Source organism: Engraulis encrasicolus, chromosome 5 (assembly GCF_034702125.1).
Source record: "Engraulis encrasicolus isolate BLACKSEA-1 chromosome 5, IST_EnEncr_1.0, whole genome shotgun sequence".
In the NCBI taxonomy this organism is placed as follows: Eukaryota; Metazoa; Chordata; class Actinopteri; order Clupeiformes; family Engraulidae; genus Engraulis; species Engraulis encrasicolus.
Window position 1 is genome coordinate 13,972,827 of NC_085861.1, and position 5,000 is coordinate 13,977,826.

Sequence of the window (5,000 nt, forward strand, 5' to 3'; positions counted from 1 at the left end):
CTTTAGATAAGTCCTAGCACCCCCACACACAGCCCACATACCAACAAAACTAATCCATGACTAGGCGCAAATGTGCAACAACTGCCCAAAAGTTGCCTTGAATTACTTTTGGCCCTCGTCCACATCATATTGGTAGTTATCAGAGCACAAAATAAAGCGAAATGTTCTGTTCTAAATAACTTATATTCATGTATTTTACATAATCTAGACAGATTGGAACATGTATTAGCAAAATATGGTTGTTCCATTTATGTTTAATACACTTCAAACAATTTGGGGTCAAATTGACCCCAAGGAACACAGATGTAACCAAAATGTGTACAGCACTTAGGGAAAACATTTTTGTGGAAATTTTACTTTCTTCACATTGACCCCATATATTTAGGAAAATTCATCAAAGTTGAAGCAAAAGAATTATGTACTTCATGTATTTTTCAGACGTTAAACTTTGAATGGGGTCAAATAGACCCCAAGGATAACAGGAGGGTTAAGTACATATGATGGGAATGTATTATTTGCCTAGCTTTCGGTACTAAAGGTGTGTTCTGTCTGCACAATTTCAGTGCACTTTGAATAAATATTGAATTCAGCCTGAATTTATCCCAGATTTTGATTTTGCTGCTGCTGAATATTTAAGTTTGACAGCCCTGGCCTGCCACACAAGACACCACTGTATATAAATCATGGATAAAATGTGTCCAGTGTATCCTGACTGCCTCCGTGTCATGGTTCACCCCATGTAACATCATGCACTGTGGTGTGCAGTGCAGTATACATTAAGTAAATTGTGCATGTGTGAATATCAGTGACTCTATCTCATCTGCGATGCCACCTCTAATTTGTGAATAGTACTAGTACTGTGCTTGATATATTAACCACAGACAACGTGACAACTTATTTAGATATCAGTACAGAGCTAAAGCTCATTCACCACTCTTCAACAGCTCTGTACTGGCCTCTAGTGGATGCAAATCACATCTCCATTTCATCTCGTAGTCCTTTGCCAGAAACCATCCTGCCACTGGGGTGTAGTAGTCAATGAAAAAAATCCAACTACCATAGTACTACACCACTATGATAGTGCATATGAAGAGTTCAGATACAAAACCCCCTAACTCCATTTCTGAAGACCTGCTCTTCTATATTTTTAGAGAACCCCGTTGTTGGTTTGGTTTACATTCATGTACTTGATAATACATATAAATAGTTATATTACATATCTAAAATAAAAATATATGCAATTTTGATAGCTTTGTATTAAATAAAAATGAATTAAGATTATTTCCTGAAAAGGCACTTAGGGGGTTTTGCATCTGAACTCTTCATATAGGGCCTTACAGTAGTAATACAGTAAGACTTGATCATTGCCATTCTGGTAACAGCTAATTTATAACAGGGGTAGTGTCTTAAGGGGTTAAAAAGCAACCTACTTATTAGACATAGGTAGGCCTATGACTAGAGATGCACCGGATCCTGATTTTTAGGATCCTGCCGGATACCGGATCCACTGCTTAAGATCCTGCCGGATCCGGAACCGGATACCGGATCCTACGAAAGGGTTAACACACACAGCCAACTCACACACGTGGGCCCTTTTTATTACGTTGACGCAAACTATTTTTAAGACTCATTGGCTTACTGCCACGCTGCCACACAGCAATTCTGAAAGACAGACAGAAAGACAGACTGAAAAGCCTAGGCTACGTGAAAAGTAGAGATGCCCCAGATCCTGATTTTTAGGTAACTGCCGGATACCGGATCCACTGCTTAAGATCCTGCCGGATCCGGATAGTCTGAAAAACCCTATTATCCTGCCGGATCCGGAACCGGATCTTGGATCCTGTACATCTCTACCTATGACTATAATCATAAAAGCCATAACATTTTCCATTTCAATTCTGTGCTCTTTGTCCTTGCTGCCCTCTCTCTCCTATCCGTCTCCTTTTCTATCTCTACGGGCAGCAGGATGGTCTTTGTCATCACTTTTCTGTGTGTCTGCCTGCTTGCGTGACTGCGAGTGAGTTTGTATATGCGACGGCACAAATCAATATTTATATGCGTGTGAGCAGTGGCATCTGACTGGCCATCGAGGACGTGTGGTTGAAAAGGTCAGCTGGGCGCTTGTATAAAAAAAGGGCCGTATCCGGATCTGGAGTCCCGGCTGCAGTGACCACAAGTCTGTTAATGACATGGACAGGACAACACATCTGTCACATGACTAATAATACCGTACGTGCAGTACGAGTGTCATTGCTGGACATTTGAAGTTTGGGGAAAAAAACTTGTATATGTGTGTGTGTGTGTGTGTGTGTGTGTGTGTGTGTGTGTGTGTGTGTGTGTGTGTGTGTGTGTGTGTGTGTGTGTGTGTGTGTGAGAGAGAGAGAGAGAGAGAGAGAGAGAGAGAGAGAGGAGAGAGAGAGAGAGAGTGAGTATGGGTGTAACTGTGTAACACAAAACATATACTGAATGAATGTATGTAAAGATGAGTACTGTATGGATGTATGTAGTATTAGAATATACATAGAATATGTATGCATGTATGCTGTACATATGTGTCTGTGAGTGTGTGTGCACAACGAGGGAGAGTGTGTAGGGGCGGAGAGCGGACTGAAACTCGAGATGAGCACTTTGAGCAAATGCCACTTCAATGTCTGCTGTTCATCCCTCCGAAACTAACCTGAGAGATCACCACACCAGTTTTATAAAACAGAGATAAATATACCTCATTTACCACAAGACTTGTTTTTTAGATTTAGCCCTCAAGTAATTCTACAAATAATAAAAATACTTAATTTGTTGATATAAACTAATTAGGCTCCTTGACCTTTTGACCTTGAGTCATCAAACCATATTTTTAACATAGGGACAGAAGTCCCTCATGTACCACAAGACTTATTTTACAGATGAATCACTTTGGTGGGTATTTTAATAATAATATTACAAAAATGAGTGATATAAATGAATTAGGCTCCGCGACCTTTTGACCTTGAGTCGGTTAACCAGTTTTGTAACACAGAGGCATGTGTCCCTCACATGCCACAAGAGTTCATTTTGTCATTCTTCATTCTGTCAATTCAGAAAAAAATAAAATCATGAAAAATGTGTTGTAAATGAATTAGGCTCCTTGACCTTTTGACCTCGGATCACCACACCAGTTTTATAAAACAGAGATAAATATACCTCATTTACCACAAGACTTGTTTTTTAGATTTAGCACTCAAGTAATTCTACAAATAATAAAAATACTTAATTTGTTGATATAAACTAATTAGGCTCCTTGACCTTTTGACCTTGAGTCATCAAACCATATTTTTAACATAGGGGCAGAAGTCCCTCATGTACCACAAGACTTATTTTTCAGATCCATCAAGTTTTTATTTTGAATGTCAAATGAATGTCCAATATCAAACTAACTTTACCGCACTGAGAGGAAACAGGCAGCACACACACACACACACACACACACACACACACGCACACACACACACACACACACGCACGCACGCACGCACGCACGCACGCACGCACGCACGCACACACACACAGAGCCACCCCTACCTCACACACACACACACACACACACACACACACACACACACACGCACGCACACACACACACACACACACACACACACACACGCACGCACGCACGCACGCACGCACGCACGCACGCACGCACGCACGCACACACACACACAGAGCCACCCCTACCTCACACACACACACACACACACACACACACACACACACACACACACACACACACACACACACACACACACACACACACACACGCACACACTGTACCAACCCAGTCAACTCCACCACGGAACTATCCACGCACGCAGGCAAACACGCATGCACGCGTGCACACACACACAAGCACACACACACTCCCGCCCACAGTCTGCCCGTTACTGTAACCCTGGTGTGTGTTGGTCTTGCCCTGCCCAAGTGGGCCTAATGGCCTCTGACTGATCACATAATTGCATTTTCATAATCGTGCCACCACATTCCTGGGATCCTCTGCACAGTGGGAACAACGGAAATGTGATAGCGATTTGTGATAGAATTTAAATATCTCTCTCTCCACCACCCATGCCTTGCCTTGGCCACACCTACCAAACCCACCCCTATACCTCCGACAACCATCCAACCAGTCAGCCAGCCGTCCCTCCCTGTATGTTCTATTTTTTAATTAAATAACAGAAAGTCGTCGAGATGTCACGCATCGACAGGCATCCAGGGCCCCTCTCGCCATCACTGTGCGATTAAAGAAATATCCTTTTACTGCAGGACAAAAAGCTTTATGGAACCGAAGTGGACTTTGAGTAACTTAACCTACTGGGAAACTAAAGGCTCTCCTCAGGTAGGCAAGGGGGTGGGGGGGCTTCCTAAATACCTTATGAGTACAGGCGGGATATAATACCTTTTCTATAAGGCTTAGACTACTTAGATATGGCATGGATCAAGGGTTCTGTTTCAGAATCGGCTCAAATCATACATTTTTATCACGTAAAAAGGGTAAAACCTAGAAATGGCTCAGTTCTCTCAGGAAAGCAGATATTAGAAAAAGGTCGAGATTAAGTTTCCAAGTAATGAATGAACACATTGCTGTGCCCCCATATTTATCCCTGGCAGTTGCTCACATTACCCTTGCTTCATTAAGCCCATATAAAGGTGCTTATATTATGCTTTTCCCCTGGTGGGCTCCTTTGCTATCAACCATGATCACATTTGAGAAACTCAATCACAAACACATCAACTTTGAGAACAATATACAAAAGCATTTCAATAGGGTATAGCACAAACCATGTGTGAGTCCACGTGCGAATTTCATTCGATTTTATTTTTTTCCCTACTTTGTTTTTTTTCCTTCTTTGTTTTTTTTTAACTCGTGTTGTTTTTGAGAGCAACTATCGATATCTAACCTTTCCAGCTGAGAGTGAATGTTGGCAAAGACGCCAAGAAGAGAGCCGTGCGAGAAGCGTCTCATTCTC